The sequence below is a fragment of the Peromyscus maniculatus genome, chromosome 1 (assembly GCF_049852395.1).
Source record: "Peromyscus maniculatus bairdii isolate BWxNUB_F1_BW_parent chromosome 1, HU_Pman_BW_mat_3.1, whole genome shotgun sequence".
Taxonomy (NCBI): Eukaryota; Metazoa; Chordata; class Mammalia; order Rodentia; family Cricetidae; genus Peromyscus; species Peromyscus maniculatus.
In genome coordinates, this window is record NC_134852.1 from 70069233 (window position 1) to 70088689 (window position 19457).

Consider the following 19457-nt stretch of genomic DNA (forward strand, 5'->3'; position numbering starts at 1 on the left):
AAACAATAAAAAGTCTTCTACCTGAAAAGAGACATTAAATCTATAAATTGATTTGGGTAGTATGGACATTTTCACAATATTGACTTTATCAATCTGTGAACACATGATAACTATACACTTTCAAGTGTCTGTTTCAATCTCTTCAGCATTTTAAGTATTAATTATAAAGGTCTTCCTTCCCCATCTTTGTAGATTTATTGCAAGACATTTTCTTATTTTCTTGACTTTGATATTGTAAATGGCGGGGCTGGAGAGATAGCTCAGTGGTTAAGAGCACTGCCTGTTCTTCCAGAGGTCCTGAGTTCAACTCCCAGCACCCACATGGTGGCTCACAACCATCCCTAGTGGGATCTGGTGCCCTCTTCTAGTATAAAGTTGTACATGCAGATAAAGCACTCATATACATAAATAAATAATAAAAATCTTTTTAAAAAAAACACAAAAATACATTTAGCCGGGCGGTGGTGGTGCACCGCTTTAATCCCAGCACTCGGGACGCAGAGGCAGGCGGATCTCTGTGAGTTCGAGGCCAGCCTGGGCTTCCAAGTGAGTCCCAGGAAAGGCGCAAAGCTACACAGAGAAACCCTGTCTCGAAAAAAAAAGGAGATATTGTAAATGGGGGTGTGTCCGTGGTCTTTATCAATGTGTTTGTGGTTGGTTTGCATAGAAAGGCTACTAATTTTTGTAAGTTGTGCTTGTAATCTGTCACTATGAAAAAGTTGTTGGTTATTTCTAGAAGTTTCCTGTTGAAATTTGGGGGAATCTGTAATATGTCACATGAAAATAGAGATAATTTGAATGAGTTCTTTTTCTACTGGCATTTGTTTAGTTTCCTTCACTTGTCTTACTACTCCAGCTGGTGTTTCCATTCCTATATTAAAAATAAGTGAGTACAGTGAGCATCTCTCATTTCTGATTTTAATGACATTGCTTTAAGTTTTTCTCTATTTAGTAAAATGCTAGCTATGGGTTTGTTATATAACCTTTACTATGTAGACATATGTTTACTCCAGTCCTACTCTTTCTAGTACTTTCATCATGAAAGCATGTTAGAGTTTGTCAAAGGCTTTTTTTTGCCACTATTGATATGATCATGTGATTTTTATCTTTAAGTCTATGTATACGATTTATTATATTTATGAGTTTATTTATATATGAACCAAGTCTACATTTCCAGGATAAAGACAGCCTGATGATGGTGGATGATCTTCTTGATATGCACTTGTATAGAGTTTGCGAGAAAGTTATTCATGAGTTTTGCAACTGTGTTCTTCAGGGATATAAGGCTGTGGATTTATTTGTGTGAATACATTGTTTGGGGATTAGAGCAATAGAATAGGTGATTCTTCTGTTTATAGATTTTTTTTTTAAAGTTTAAAGATTGGTTGTCGGTCTTCTTTGAAAGTCTGGAAGAATTCAGTGATAAATCCAAATGGGCTGGAATTTCTTAATTTGCAATCTCAATCAAAATACTCACAACACTTTTCACAGAAATAGAGACCAAGCATTCTAAATTTCATTTGGAAACAGCAAAAATACCAGCTAGGCAAAGAAACCCTGAATAAAAGAGCACAGGCAACATTTCTATTCCAGACTTTCAGATGTTATAGAGTGTCCATATAATAAATATAAAGTAATAAAAATAATATGGCACTGGCATAAAAGCAAGCATGTACACCAATGGAATAAAATAAAAGACTCAAACATATGTAATCATAACTACAGTCAGCTGCTGTGGGATGGTCTGTATGTCAAATTGCTCTGATTGGTCAATAAATAAAACACTGATTGGCCAGTGGCTAGGCAGAAAGTATAGGCAGGACTAACAGAGAGGAGAAAGGAGGGAACAGGAAGACAGAGGGAGACACTGCCAGCTACTGCCATGACAAGAATCATGTGAAGACACCAGTAAGCCACAAGCCACATGGCAAGGTATACATTTATGGAAATGAATTAATTTAAGACATAAGAACAGTTAGCAAGAAGCCTGCCATGGCCATATAGTTTGTAAGCAATATAAGTCTCTGTGTTTACTTGATTGGGTCTGAGTGGCTGTGGGACTGGCAGGTGAAAGAGATTTGTCCTGACTGTGGGCAAGACAGGAAAACTCTAGCTACAAATGGCACCTAACGTGTTGGCAAGAGTTTCCACCTAAAACTTGAGTAAAAAGATTCTAAAATGGAGCTAAAAACAGTTCCAGGTTGTCTCTTTCAAGCTAGTGGCAGCCTGCATGTTTGAGCTACCATAGCAGGTTCCTGGCATGCGCACTAGACCTACAGTATGGCGGGAATGAGGCCTCTGCAAGTGGCATATTAAGCAGCATCATGGATTTATCCTTTGCTAGTACAAAACAAAAAAGAGGTTTCTGGGCTACACACTGCTTTGATAGAAGCATAGACCCACTATTTCTGAGAGTCGATGACTCCCAGAGCTGCCAGAAAATGTTCCACTGCCATGTTGGAAAACTGAAGTGGGCAGAGCCAGCAGCCAAAGCTCCATTTCAGGCTTAGAAGGCTGCAGTTTAAGCAATAGGCTCAAGGTAATATAAAAAATAAGCCACGTAAAGATGGCTACCACACAGAGAATCTGGATTATGTTCTCTTTGATATTCGTAACTGAAGAAAAATATTTGATTGCAAAAGCTGTTGAGTTATGCCAAAATGTATATTTTAAAGGTACCTTGACTTCAAAATTTGGATGTAAGGATATGTTGCTTTGAAGAGGAGGCTCTGCTTTTGTTTCCACAGAAAGCCAGAGGCTATGGATTTGTTCGAGATTAAGAAACATCAGGTTTAACCAGCCAAGACCCCCTGAATGGTCTCCGATGACACCATGGCCCAGATAATCCAATATCCAGATCGGATTCAAGGCAACTGGCTCAAAAGATACACCCTCACGGACTACTGCATAATCCTAAAATTTTCTTTGTGTCCCTGTAAGATACAGCACCCCCCCTCTAGCAGGAAGTAGTAAGAGAAGCTATGCCCAAATTCCCAAATATGCCAAGTTGGCTTTGGAGATGTATAAAAGTTAAAACCTTCCTTTAAAAAAAAAAAGAAAAGAAAAGGGGAAGTGCTGTGGGATGGTCTGTATGTCAAATTGTTCTGATTGGTCAATAAATATAACACTGATTGGCCAGTGGCTAGGCAAAAAGTATAGGCAGGCCTAACAGAGAGGAGAAAGGAGGGAACAGGAAGACAGAGAGAGACACTGCTAGCTGCCGCCATGACAAGAAGCATGTGAAGATGCCGATAAGCCACAAGCCACATGGCAAGGTATAGATTTATGGAAATTAATTAATTTAATATATAAGAACAGTTAGCAAGAAGCCTGCCGCGGCCATACAGTTTGTAAGCAATATAAGTCTCTGTGTTTACTTGGTTGGGTCTGAGTGGCTGTGGGACTGGCGGGTGAGAGAGATTTGTCCTGACTGTGGGCAAGGCAGGAAAACTCTAGCTATAGTCAGCTGTATTTGACAAAGAAGCAAACAAATCATACATTGGAAGTAAAACATCATTTTCAACAAATGGTGCTGGGAAAACACAGTGCCTACCTACAGAAAAGAGAAGTGAAACCACACCTATCACCTTGCACAGAAATTAGATCCAAATGGATCAAAGACCCTAATTTGAATTCAGAAACACTAAAACTTCTAAAAGAAAAGATAGATGAACCTTACAGAATTTCCAAACAGGACTCTATTTGCCAAGAAATGAATACCAACAATCAACAAATGAGACCTCATAAAACTAAAAAGCTTTGTACAGCTAGGGAAACAATAAATTGTGAAGAAACCCACAGATTGGGAAAGAATCTGTGCTAGCTATGTATTTGACAGAGGGTTATTTACAGAATATACAGAGAATTTTTTAAAAAGTCAAGGAAAAAAGATTCAATTAAAAACAAGATAGGGATCTAAACAGACTTCCTTCACAACATAAGAAATAATAATGGCAAAGAAATACCTCAAAAAGTTTCTTATCCATAGCAAATTGGGATGCATATTAAAACAGCTTTTTTTTTTATCTTATTCTATCTGAGTGGCCAAGATCAACAAAACACCTGCCAAAAAATGCTGGTGAGGCTGTGAAGAAAGAGGAACTCTCATTCACTGTGATCAGAAATGCAAACTGATGGAGTCAGTCTGGAAATCAGTATAGAGAATGTTCAAAAAAAATTCTACCTTATGACTCAGTTATTCAACTCATTTGCTCAGCAAATTTCATAGCGCCCCTATCCACAATAGGCAAGAAATGTAAAAAGCCTAAATATCATCCATCTACAGTGAATGGGCAAAAAACACTTCACATATATACAATGGAATGTTATTCAACTGTAAAGAAAAATGAAATCATGAAATTTGCAAGCAAATGTATAAACCTGGAAAAGAGTATATTGAGGGAACCCAGACCCAGAAAGTTGTCAGCATATTATTTTTCGTGTGCAATACATGTTATTTTTCATCTGTGGTTTCTAGCTCGAAATCCTCAGAGGTGAGTGTACAACATGGAATAACCACTGAAATTAAAAAAAAAAAACAGATCAAGGCAGGGGGTTTGAGAGGGGCAATAGCTGAATACTGGGGATAAGAAGTAGCACATGAAATGTGAGGAGGATATAGCATCAACTGGGAAGGGGGTAGGGAGAAATAACACCAAAAGTGTTTGATAAAGCATCAAGAAATTATTTTATATTTATTTAAAATTATAATTGTGTATATACATATTAAACACAAATAGATAATATAGACATCTTTCTGTGTGTGTATGTATGTGTGTGTATTTCTTTTTTTTTTAAGAAAAAGGTTTTATTCATTTTATATACCAATCAAAGATCCCCCTTTTTCCTTCTCCTGCCCCTCCAGTCTCCCCTTCCCAACCCTCCTCCCATTCCCTCCTACAAGAAGGTAAGGCCTCCCATGGGGAGGTACATTTAGTAGAAGCAGGTCCAAGCCCCTCCCCTTGCCTCAAGGCTGTGCAAGGTGTCCCATCATAGAAGCAGGCTCCAAAAGGCTTGCTTATGCACCAGGGATGGATGACGGGTGGGCAATGGAAGGTAGGGGATGTGGGATAAGAATACAAGGTAACGTGATAATAGAGCTGGCACAGAAATGGAGTGGGGGAGAAATGGAAGAGATACCATGATAGAGGGAGAGATATCATGGGAATAGGGAGAAAATGGGTGCTAGGGAAGTTCCGAGGAATCCACAAGGATGACCCTAGCTTAGACTACTGGCAGTAGTGTTTGTATTTCTTAAAGGAAATTAAGGAACTTGTCAGTTCCTGACATAAGAAACCTTTCAAGTGTTGGCAGCTGGCAGTGTCTCCCTCTGTCTTCCTGTTCCCTCCTTTCTCCAATATACCAAGTTGGCTTTGGAGATGTATAAAAGTTAAAACCTTCCTTTAAAAAAAAGAAAGAAAAGAAAAGGGGAAGTGCTGTGGGATGGTCTGTATGTCAAATTGCTCTGATTGGTCAATAAATAAAACAATTGAACTTATAGAGACCTGCCTTCCTCTGCATCCCAAGTGCTGGGAATAAAGGCGTGTGCCACCACCACCAAGCTTAAAAACTACTTCTTAATCAGATAAGAGCTCCAATTTAATTACTTTCCATGTGTGGACAATGTTCCCAGAAGACATGGATTATTAAATGTTAATGTCAGTACAAGATATAGTTAGCTCCTACCGAGTTTAGTCAGGAAGAATCTCTAATCCATCAGAGATTCTCTAATCCAGAGGTTTCTAATCCAACATTAAGAATTACATTGCCCTTGGTAAACCTCCAGAATCACATTGTAAGGCATTATAGCAAAAGACAGCACACATTTTGGCTGATGGACAGAGATCTAAGTATCAAAGTAACCAAGAAATGTTCTCCTTTCTGGCTAGTAATATAAAATGAAAATAATGAAAGGCATGTGATGCCTCACTATAAATTATTCATCAGAAAGTCTCCAGAATGCCAAAACAGCACAAATTCATTGTCAATGTACCTGGCCACCCATAAAAACTATATTGTAAGACCCTATTGTGGAATATTTCACACCCAAGAAATAACAGAAATCAGTCTGAAATCAACCAGGAGACTTTATTTATGCTGGCTACATTTTATAGTGCTGTCAACTGGTGTGGGAGAAAGTACATCAATTCTGCTGAAAACTGGTGTGGGAGAAAATACATCAATTATCTCACCCAGTGGTAGTTCCTGAATGGTGCAATACTGTAATAGTAACATAACAGGAATGAGCAACCAGCTATTTTCTAAGTTGATGAAGCCCATTCCAATAAAGGTAATTTAATGCCTGGCATTATAATTCTCCTCAAAAACCCACAGAAGAGGAGCTCTTAAGTCCTAGGGTAGAAATTTTTATTGTTATTTTGCACATTAAAACAGCTTTTAGATTTTAATGGAGAGATACACAACTTATTTGTTAACATGCTGAGGATATGAGGATAAAAAGACTGAATGCTCAGTCCCACGTAGGACAAGTACATTAACAGCACCACCACTAAGGCTCATAAAAATTGTGCAAGAAGACAGAAAGAATATAAGGGGCAAGGTTGTAGAAAAATGAGGAAAAACATTTATAACACTTATTAATTTAAAGCAGCTGTGGTTCCCTGCAAAAGATTGAGCCAGCCAAAATCCGACTCCAGATGGCATATACAGATTATCTTTAAGCTGCATTCCTTTGGCAGTGTTATTCACAGTTAATAGTTACTGGAGGAGGAATAATCATTCTTTTTTGAAATGGACACTAATAAGTTTCCCATGCTCCAATGGAAGGTAGCAAATTCATATACATATCAGTTTTCATATCCTATATATCCACCTATCATTCTATGCTGTATCTATCCCATCTACTTTTAATACCCAAAGTTAATTGTAGAATGCTTTTGTGGCCCTGTTCTTCTCTTAACCTATAATTCTTTTTCCTTTCTTTCCTTTCTTTCCTTTACCCCTCCTTCTTTCTTACTTTCCTTCTTTTATTTCTTTTTCTTTCTCTCTCTATTCTTATTGATTTTCTTCTACCAAATTACATTGTCTGGCCCTGGTCTTCAGGGTCCTTATCCCTCACTCTCCCAAGACAGCATGATTCTTCAATTATCTGATTGCAAAGTTTTACCTCTAAACTTCAAGCAAGTCCCTATTTTCACTCCCCCACTTTCCTCATCATTTCCCTATAACTACCTTCCTAATAGTTCTCCTTCATTTCCTACTTACACTTACTCTGTTAATATGCCTTGACTCCCTGAAACTGATTAAGAGATGACCTTTGAATATTGATTATTAATCTGTTTTCCAGGTGAGTAGAAGTTTTACAGTCTTGGAAGTGACTATTGTTTTGGTTCCCTGAACACCCATGCACACACAGACACACACACATACACACACACACACACACACACACACACACACACACACACACACACACACGAAGTCTTCTAAAACAGTCACAGGGAAAACAAATCTAATGAAGGGACTTAGATGTTAATCTCAACAAAAACTTCAGAAGAATAATGATAAATATGTTCATATAAATAAATAATAAGTAAAAATATTTGAATGAACTCAAAAAAGAAAATAAACAGATGATAAAATAAAGAAGTTGAGGATATGAAATAATATTCAATAAAGACAAATAATAGAAAAACTACAGAAAATTTAAATGGTGTTAGAAATGAAATACTAAATAAATCAAATATAGAGCTCATTGAAAACAGGTTAGGAAATCAGAAAACGAAAACAAGGCAGAAAAGTTGGTACATTCAGTTGAGGATAGCTTTAAGTTTGAAAAAATTATATCTATGAAAAATCTTGAATGTATGAATTATGAGAATAGAAGAATGGAAAAAACTTCATGCAAAAAGGAACAGAAAATATTTTCAGTACAATCATAGTACAAAATATACTAAGAAAGATCTAAAGAAATAGTGGTTAGTCTGAGTCCCAGATACATATACCAAATAGGCAGAACCAGAATAGAAATTTCTCATGTCATACTATGGTTAAAGCATGAAAAATATAGAAAAGGAATCTATTGAGAGATGAAAAGGGAAACACCAGAGAATATATAAAAGCGGACTCGCCGAGCAGTGGTGGCACATGTGTTTAATTCCAGCACTCAAGAGACAGAGGCAGGAAGATCTCTGTGAGTTCGAGGCCAGCCTGGTCTACAGAGTGAGTTCCAGGACAGGCTGCAAAGCTACATGGAGAAACTCTGTCCAAGCAGACTCAACAGAAAAATATCAAAACCAAAAATGCATTGGAAAAAAAATGTAACTGAAGTTCTGAAAGAACATATTTGTGAACCCTAGCTATTTTGCCCAGTAAAACTATCACAAAGGAAAGAGAAATTAAAACATTCTTTGATAAATAAATGCAGACTAAAGGACTTTATGATCACAAAGCTGACTCTACATAGAACACTAGAAGAAATGCTTCATACTAACAAGAAAGAGAAAACTATCCAAGGAGCCACAAAGAAAAAAGTAAAACATACTACAAATTGAGAATTAAGAAAATATAACATACAACAAAATGACAGGGATTAATATATGACTTTACATAAAATTTACGTAATAATGGTCCCAGTTCCCCCATATGACCCAGAACAGCAAACAGTATATGTATGAGCACATAGGTAGCATGAGTTGACTTAGTAGGTTACAAAACACAAAGAGGATAAGAATTTAGCTAGTTATGAAGGAGGTTATGTGAATAAGAGGAGATGAATATAATAAAAATAAACTGTATTTATTTATGAAATACAATATTAATCAATAGATTCCATTTAGTTGCTGCCTGCAAGAAATACATCTTACCTTGAAAGACTGACACAATCTCACTGTGAAAGGATGAAAAGGGATATCCCAAACAAAACAGAACTAGCAATTTTAGTCAAGAAATATTAAATGGTCATTTCATACTGAGTAAGGAATGATTCATCATTAACATATTACAACTCTAAATAAAACAGACATTGAGTCCACTAAATTTCATATAAAATATACTGTTAGGTACGAAGTCACACATTATTCATAACACAGAAATTCTCAAGGGTAGGCAAATGGCTCAATAAAAAACAGACACAGAAGGCTGGAAAGATAACTAGGAAGTTATAAGCATTTGTTGCTCTTTCAGGAAGACCTATATAAATTCAAACTACCTACATGGCAAATTACAACTGTCTTTAACTTCAGCTCCAGTGGATCTGATGTGATTTTCTGGCCTCAACTTACACCAGGCATGCACATAGTGCATAGATATACATGTAGGCAAATAACCCATACACATAAAAATTACATCTTAAAAATAAAAACAAGTAGAGAAATGCAGTAGTTAAACAATATCATGGATAGCAACAGGAGCAATTCTGCATAGAGTATTATCTACCAACATTAAATACACATTTTTCTAAACAACATATGGAACTTTCTATAACACCAATAACATACTAGGACACAAAGAAAGTCTTACTAAATACAGGAAAACTTAAATAACTTCTTATATTCTATCTAGCCAGCATAAGGACTAAAAAATCAAAAAAAAAAAAAAGAACTAAAAATCAATAGCAGAAAAAGACAGAGAATTCAAATCATGGAGATTAAATGCCACACTACTGAGTGAATAATGGATTACAAAACAAACAAAAACAAAACAAAACAAAAGAAACCAAAAAGGGAAATTTAAAATTCTAAAAATAAATGAAAATGAATACTTAACATATGAAAATAAAATGAATAATGAAACAATACTAAAAGCACATATCTATGAGACCCAAATTTAAAAAACAAACAAAACAACAACAAACAAACAAAAAAGAGGTTCAAAACAAACAACTTAAGGATGACCCTTAAGGACATGGTAAAACTACAAGAAACCAAATTCAAAGACCTTTAATTACAGGCATGATGGTATGTGCCATTAATTACAACATTCAGAGTCAGATGGACAGATTTTTGTGACTTTGAGATCAGCCTGGTCTACATAGGAAGCATCACAACAGCTAAGTCTAAATGGTTACATTCTGTCACAAAAAAAAGGAAACATGAAATCTTACAGAGACACAAGCCAATCTTTATAAATTCAAAAAGATTGAAACCACTCCTTGTATCCTATCTTACCACAGTGCAGGAAAATTTAAAATTGACAGCAAAACAATCTCTAGTTAATACTCAAACTCATAGAAATTAAATAACTCCATTACTGAATAGTGAAGAGGTGAAAGCAGAAATTAAGACAGAAAAAATTCCTAGAATGAAATAAAACTGAAAATACAACAACAAAACCTCTAGAATACACTGGAAACTGTCCCAAGCAGGAAATTCATAGCTTTAGTTGCCTGCATCAAAAATCAGAAAATAACAAAGGGCTTAATTTCACAGCTCAAAAAATAAGGAAAACAAGAATAAATTAAATCCAAACCCAATTGACCACAAGAAATAAAAATAAGAGCAGAAATCAACAAAACTGGAATAAAGAAAATAATAAAATAAATAAATAATTCTAAGAGATAGTTATTTGAGAAGATAAACAAGATTGACAGCCCCTTAGTCCAACTAACCAAATGAAAATCAAGACCAAAATTAGCACAATCTGAAGTGAACAGAATAACATGATATACACCAAAGAAATTCAGAATAATATCAAGAGATTGTTATACCTTTAAGATGGAAAATCTAAGAAATGGATAAATTTCAATATAGCCGAACAACCAAAGATAAACCAATAACTCAATAACTTAAATGGACCCAAACAAATGAAATTGAAATAGCAATAGAAAACTTTCCAGAAAAGAAAAACAAGCAAACAAACAAACAAACAAAAACAACAATAAAACCAAAACATTAATCTACCCTTTTATCCTATCATCTCTATATCCTATAAATCTATATCATATCCCCTTTTCTTTTTTAGAAAGACATCACATTCATAATGAACCTGTTTTAAATAAAAATATTGGTTTTTCTCTGTCCCACATCAGAGTGCTCTTCTGATTTGGGACACAAGAATCTCTTAACCTTTTCTTTTAGCAATATGTCTGGATTTAGAGAGGGAGTGAGCCAATTCCATCTCCAAAGCCAGCTTGGTATATTTGGGAATTTGGGCGTAGCATCTCTTACTACTTCCTGCTGAAGGGGGGCATTGCATCTTATGGGGACACAAGGGAATTTTTAGGCTTATGGGGTAGTCCGTGAGGCTGTATTGTCTGAGCCAGTTGCCTTGAAACTGAATAAAACCAAAACAAAGCAAAAGTTCAGGGCCAGAAAATTTCACAACATATTTCTGACAGACGTTGAAGGCTTATCTACAGCTAGTCATTTTTAAACTATTCAAAAACATAGAAATAGAAGGAATATTCCAAAAGTTTCACAGAGCCATCATCACTCTACTACCCCAAACAAGGAAAGATAAAACAAAAAGAAAACTTCAGATCAATATTCCTGACAAACATAAACTTTAAAATGTGGTAAAATACTTGCCAACAGATTACAGACACACATCAAAAATATTATCTACCATGACCAACCTGGCTTTATCTCTGAAACCAGGAATGGTCAAATGCAGGCAAGTTAAAACATAATAAGCCACATAAATATCCTCCAACTTAAAATGTCCTTCAACTGACAAATAGATAATAAAAATGTGGTGCATATACACTCTGGAATACTATTCAGATGTAATTTTGCAGGCAAATGGATGAAAGTAGAAAATATCCTATTGAGTGAAGTAATCAAAACCAAGATAGACAAATGTCATATTTAGAGTCCTCAGCCCCAAATGGGATGTCTCTATCACCCTTCCCATCAAGACTCAGTGATCTATGTGGAAGAGGGGATGTAAAGATTGATGGTGGATGACCTCAAGGAATCTGTACTTTCCATATAAAATAAAGGTTAGATGCACTTAGATACTAGTAAAATAGTAAGTAAAATGCACAACACCTGCTCAAGTTCGACACAGAGAAAATATAAACATGGAGGATGCAGGTGAAGTAATATTGGCATTTGATTGATGATGGGCAGCAGAAAAAGTAAGTATTCTTCATCTGTGTATCCTGCCCTAAAATGTGGGGCCAGTCTCCCAGCTGGTCTTCCACAATTGACCAAAGTCTAATTTAGGCCTCAAGAACAGAAGTCAGCTGACACAAACTGGATTGATGGTTTTCATTTACTATTATTAGTTGGATGGAGAGAGAGGAGGAAGAGGAGAGGGAGAGAATGAAAAGAAAATAATCATGAAATTGGGTGTCTAGGGATGCTGGGGAGGGGATTAATGAGCAAAATCACTGCATTTTGAAATTCAAGGTATAAATAAGAACATCATTTAAAAAATTTAAAAATTTTCATCTGTCTCAGCCCCCAATGCACATAGGTACTCACAGGAAACCTGATGGCCACACTGGCCGGGGGCCCAAGTAGATGATCTCCTCCTCTCATCTAATTACAATTCCCAAGTATTATCCCTAGCTTTGTATCAGATTACCTTCCTCTCTAACAGCCTTCACAGACTGTCTATGCCCATCCTGGTGGCACAACCTGCTTTCCTCTCTCTTGTGGACCTTCTCACCCACAACCCATCAAAGCCATCACCAGCTCCCCCAAATACTAGAAAAACATTCTACCTGGAACCCCATGACCACGCAGGATCTCGGAAGCAGGCAACCCACAGGCCCCACATTCTCATAAGAAACAGAATGGGAAATAGAAAGCAAGGATTAGAATATCCAACCAAAAAAGTAAAGACCAGTTATCAGCACCTAGAATTACAGGCAGTTCAAACTCAGATACCTAAACACTAGCATAAAAGCATATCAATAACAGCCAGGACTGTATGTCTCTACTGGAGCCTAAAAATGGACTATACTATGTCCTGAGAGATGACATGAAAGTAGAAAAAGAATCAGTAAGGAAAATCTAAACTGAAGGAAAATAGGAAATGAAAATTTTAGTAAGAACTTTAGAGGCACATTCACACATCAAAAGAAGTTGTTCAATAAGTAAACAAGGAGCTAACGGAATGGCGGAAAATCTTCACCATGATTACTCTTTAGAAAATAAACAGTTTAAAAGAAACAGCCATATCAAAAATGTGGCAGAGGACTGATGTAGTTTTTGAAGTGATCAATACTCCCAGACTTCAGGAACGTGAAAATTAACTACAATGAGTTTCCAACTTACACCATAAGGATAATTGCTATTATGAAGACAAATGATAAGAAAGTCATGGGAAAGTTGAACTATGCCACAGGGTAATATGGTTCAGACACTAAGGTAATTAGTGTGGAAATTTCCTGGAAAATGTGAAAAACACAGAACTCTCCTGTGACCAAACAATACCATTCCTGGGAATCTACTCAAAGGACTTCTTCAGATATAAAGCATATATAAAGTGTAAAGCACATTAAAGAATATATATATACACATATACATACATACATACACACACACATCTATACTCTGATGATCTACCATCAGTAGCTAGAAAATTGATGCATCCTAGGTGCTCATCTGATAAATAAGAAAATTATGATAGTATAACCTATAACCTATAAAATCATGGACTTTACCTCCTAATGGCTGAAAATGGTATGAGGTATAATTAGGGCCCAGGAAAACAAAGGACTCATTTCCTCCCTCTGATTAAAATGCAACCTTTGATTTTTAGATTTGTGTTTAACTATGAAATGCCTGGAGAGGTCTGGAAGATAGAATGTGTCTATCCAAGAATATAACATGTCATAGGAAAGTAGAATGGTAATTATTTTTCAAATAATATGTGGTATCATACATGCATAGATTATGCTGCTCCCAGAAAGCACATATTTAAACAAAAATCTTAATGTTTCGCATAAAATACGATGTTGTCAGGGAGACTCCAAGACAACAAAATCAAACAAGCCTTTGCCACAGTTCTTGGTTGCCAACCAAATTAGATGATACCCTACTACTGCAGGTAATGTTTCAGGTTCAGGACATAAATACATCAAGCAGAAACTGATTAGAACATTCCTCTTTGTTGGCTACCTTTCTTAGTGCTAGAAGGTGCTATGTGGTAAAAACTCATCCATGATCTTACAAAGCTGTAAACAATGCAAGCTACAAACCAGACTGCCAGATACAATGAGCCTAATGGTACAACTATGGCATTAGTGTTAAAGATAAAAACCACTTCTTTGCTTTTATCCTTTTTATATCAGGATATAATTTCAGCAGTTAGTACATGGACATATCTGGAAAATGTGATGTGTTATATGTTTTTTGGATGCTAGGTACTAATATCACTCCTTCCATGGTTCAGAAAACTTAAAGGGAAAGGGGAATTTTAAGAATTTAAGAGCTCAAATATGGAAAGAACAGAGAAATGTTTGGGGACGAAGCGTGGCTGCTATTCCATTGAATTCAAAGGCAGTAGGTAACTCCAAAGCATTTAGGATTTAAAGACAGGGCAAATCAATGTTCCATTATTTATGGGTTATGTTTCATACATCACTATACTCCCTGAGTATCTATAGGCAATTAAACGTTGCTAGGGAGAAGTAAATGTTATTCCTAAGTGATGTAGTTGAGTGGCTTTGCTCAAGTAAAAACCCTGCTTCTAAGGTATGTCAACATAAATCCATATTCCCAAAAAGACAAGGAAATAGATACCTTTGGAGCTGCAGTTACAGACAAATATAAGATGGGTGTTGGGAATGGAATATGGTCTGCTAGTGCATTACGTACTCTGAATAAATTCTCCAGGCACAGGAATTAAATATTTAGAAATGTTAACTACTATTTATGGGAGATACATAGGTAGTAGGATTCCTGAAAGTTCAACTCTAACATGAACTACACCATGAAGTCCAAGCTATCCTGGGGCACATTTTTATCTTTAACAAGTCATAATTTAAAGGGCAAGTATGAAAAATAATAATTAAAAAAATAAAACCAACACTGAATTAGTAGAAAAAACTTTAGTATGTAGCATTACCTACAAGAGAATCTAACAGTACTTCATACTTGTATATATTCTAGAAGTACTATCCAATTCATATTTTCATGATTAAATGATAGTAGGAATTTTTGAAATTTAATGGAGACTATTTGGAAAGGATGTGAAAATGAATTTCATATATCATAAATCACATTGAATTGATATTATGAACCATTATATTAATGAAATTTATGGAATGCAAAGGTGTGAAAACATTTAGTTACAAATAGAAGACATACCTTGAGGTTGTATAGGAAGACTCAATTTTAAAGAAATCTATTCTCTCCTACTTAATCTATTAAATGTGGTGCAAATGAAATTAAAAGTGCATTTTTTCCAACTTGACAAATAATTGTAAGCATCAACTCTGAGGAAAAATTTGACTACATACAGGTAATACTCTGAAAAAGAAGAGAAAGGAGGCTGAACTCAATAGGACAGGTAAGACAGTATAAATCGTCAGTAATAAACAAGTTAATAGAGGAGAAAGCAAACAGGCATGCAGTAAATTACATGAGTTTTCTATATGCTAGATTTTAAGAACAATATAATTCAATGGAAATAATTTTATTATTTAATATTCTAGGATATTAATAATTGGAAGCAAAAGAATTAGAAAAATCTCTGATGAAAAATTAGGGAGACAACACAGCGAAGTATGATATGAACATAAACATGCTTGCAAAAGAAAAAAAAACAAGACTCCAAAGACATGAGAGAACATGATTGTATTTCAATGAATAAGTTATGTACAACCTAGTATTAAAACGAATAGAAAACACATAGGATTTCATTTGACACACACAATGACCTGCTTACAGACTCATTTACAAATGGGTTTATAAATAAGTAACAGATACTCAGCATGGAAACTGAAACAGAACAACAAGTAGAAATAAATAGCATGATGATTCAATAATATTAAATAAATAATACTTTATAATATTATATAACCAGTAAATACAAGAAGTGTACTATTAAGTAAAATATTTGTAGTTTTAATAATTTATTTAATAATTCAAATCCACTAATTCATCTTAGGGTATTGACTAAAATATAGATTTGATATAATTTGCCATGGTACATCAAAGCGATGCAAATTATTCTGAACTCTCTGTGAGATTCATATTTCCATATAAACATAATTACTACATAGAAAATATAAAGCTATTCTTTCAACTCATAAGAGATGCACTTACAAATATATATGAAAAAATACTCCCAAGTACCAGAGAATTCCATAAACTTTGGTTAACACTGTATGTTAAAATTAGGATGAATTTTAAATATAATATAAAGCTTCATACAACACTGTTCTAACTTAGCACATGGTCCATTTCTATAATCTCACCACTCAGGTAGCTGAGGCAAAGTGAGTTCAAATGTCAGACTGTGCTACACAGTTAAACCATTTGAAAATGAAAATTTATAATCAGTTCTAATTACTTCAAATCAGCTTCAAGAATACCATGAAGTCATTATTATCATGAGAAGCACTTCGTACTTATGAAAACACTGTGAAGGCAATGTCAGTTCCATCATACTATTTTTATCCATGTGGTAGTGTCTCCATTTATTGAGTTAGTCCAACAAAATCAATGAAAATCTTTAAATATATATAAAATATTTTCTTCAAAGACATATTTCAGTCTCCATCCAATAAGTTGAGTTCAGTTTTAATGATCAATAAGATTAGTCACGCAACACCTTCTGAGATCTTTTTACAATTATGAAGGTTGTAGATACAATGATTATCTATTTTGGTGATCACCTAAAAGCACAAAGGAAGAAATTCAGAACCATTAATTAGTATTATCAAAGTACAGTGTATTTTATTTTTATATAAAAACAGGCATTTCTTATTCTTAAACCACAAATAATAGTACTGAGCAAGTCAGTTTTCTGTATTACTGAGTTTATTTAATTTTCATTGTCCTTGCTAGTTTGGTAAATACAAACACTTTCAAATACGCATATATGGCCACTTGAACCTGTTTTCCCCGTTCATTCTCACTATCCTGCTTACTTTGATCTTTAACTATGCATATAATGTGACCACCAGCATCATGCTACTGCTGACATGCTCTCCCTACCACTGTAGAATGTTCACTGAACTTTGAGCCCATATAAATACTTAAGTGATTTGATCATATATTCTTTGTAGTGAGGACTGAACTCAGGGCCTTGTGCTTGCTAGGCAAGCGCCCTACCACTGAACTAAAACACTTACCCCCTGGATCATATTTTTTAAATGTTTATTTTCAGTATTTCAATTATGGGTGTATTATGTATATATGTGTATGATGGTTGTGAGCTACGAAGCATGGGTTCTAAGAACTAAACTCAAGAGCCTTTGAAAGAGAAGTACTCACTTTTAACTGCTAAGCAATTTATCTCAACCTTTATCACGTGTTTTTTCTAAGCAACAAATCACAAAACCAAAATTGAATATGTAAGCCAATTAAATAAAGGGCAACAATATTTGTACATGTATTAAATCATTGTTTTAATAACATGACCTCCTAAAAAGACTGTTTCAGGAGGACTAGAGATGTTAGATGGCAATTTCCAGACATGAACAGCACTGAGTGTAATTCTTATAACTGCATAAACCAGGAATGAGGGTGCACATCTTTAGTCCTGGTAGACAAAGGAATCAGAAGTTCATGTCCATCATCAGCTACATAGAGTTTGACACCAGCTTTGGATACCTCAGACAAATCTCAAAGATTTATAAATCTCAAAGGTATATAAAATAACTAATTCAAGGTTGCAGTTAAGTTTACTCATAGTGTACTCTGGCTCATACATGGGAGCCACAGATTTCATACCAATCACTGGGGAAAAAATGATTTAATTCAGAAAATTCAAATACATGAAAACAATAATGTTGGAAATAATATTATTTTTGCTACACCTAGCCCAAAATGACCTACTCTGGTGATAGGATGGCCAAATACCCTAATTGTCGTGCTAGAAACCTCATCCAATGACTGAGGAAACCGGATGCAGAGATCCACAGCCAGGCCCCAGGTGGAGCTCCAGGAGTCCATTTGGTGAGAAAGAGGAGGGATTGTATGAGCAAGAATCGTTGAGAACAAGGTTGAAAAAAGCACAGGAGCAATTAGCCAAAGAACGGAAATACATGAACTTTGAACCAATGGATGAGGAGCCCCAAACTGCATCAGGCCCTCTGGATAAGTGCGACAGTTGATTAGCTTGATCTGTTTGGGAGGCATCCAGGACCTGTCCTCAGTACATGTACTGGCTGTTTGGAATCTGGGGCTTATACACAGACACTTGGCTCAGCCTGGGAGGAGGGGACTGGACCTGCCTGGACTGTATCTACCAAGTTGAACTTAATCCGCAGGGGAGTCTTTGCCATGGAGGAGATGGGGATGGGGAGTAAGATGGGGGGAAGGTGAGGGGGGAGAGGGGAGAACAAGGGAATCTGTGGCTGATATGTAAAATTAAATTATAAAATTAACTAAAATAAAAAATAAAATTAAAATCCTTTCTTACCTATAGTTTGTTGTTCACTTTAGTAAAGTAAATTTTCGTAGACTCCAGAAGTTGCTATCACAGTAGGTTTAATAAGTCTGTCATCATAATTACCTGAAAAAAAAGTAGCCAGTACAAAGCATGTTGTTTATGAAACATGTATTAGGAGAATTATTCTGTTCTCAGGGCCACAAATTCATATTTAACAGCAAATATTTCTATGTGTGTGGGAGCCCTCAGTGTCCAGAAGCATCAGATACCAAAAGATGAGTAATATGTCTTTGGGTGCTACAAATATAACTGAAGTCCCCCAGAAATACAGTTCATGTACTCAACAAACCTTGACTCCAGCATCTTATTTTTAATTCATGTGTATGTGCTTGTATGTGAATATATGCATGTGAGAGCAGATGCCTGATTCAGAGACATTTTAGATTCCCCAGGTTCTGGAGTTACAGGCAGCAGTGAGTCACCACAAGTAGCTGGGGACAGAGCTCAGGTCTGAAAAAATGTTAAGTGCTTTTAACAGGTGAGCCATCTCTCTACCACTCTAAATTTCTATATAATAGTATCACTATTTAAAGTTCTCCCATGTAATTTCGTAGGATCTATGCATCCGTAAATGCCTACATGAGATCACTGAAGCATATCAAACACATACAATAAAGGAATAATCTATTCTTCATATATATATATATATGTATATGTATATATACATAGAATGACTGGAATTTAGTTTAGTAGTTTAGTGGTTCAGCTTGTACTTTACCATGCTTCAGACCCTGGGTTATATTCCAAGCACAAAAATGTAATATTAAAATTTGCAATTTATCCCAAATGTGACATAACAAAAACTATTTAATATAGCATCCTATACCCATTAGGATACCATGCCATTATAAATGTTTACCCTTTAAACATTTATTTGATACATTTCACTCATAGGTTCATCACTCAAAATATAATCAGCTTAA

General features: G+C 35.4%; 1 long non-coding RNA gene across 3 annotated transcripts in view; it reads right to left on the minus strand.

The window, feature by feature from the left end:
- Nucleotides 1-19457, minus strand: part of LOC102910105 (uncharacterized) — a 52091-nt gene that overhangs the window by 17461 nt on the left and 15173 nt on the right. For all 3 annotated transcript variants that reach the window (XR_013042037.1, XR_013042038.1, XR_013042039.1), the window contains 2 exons: nucleotides 18505-18597; nucleotides 15222-16753 (listed from right to left, as the gene is read on the minus strand). This is a non-coding gene — a long non-coding RNA (uncharacterized LOC102910105). The remainder of the gene's footprint in view (nucleotides 1-15221; nucleotides 16754-18504; nucleotides 18598-19457) is intronic.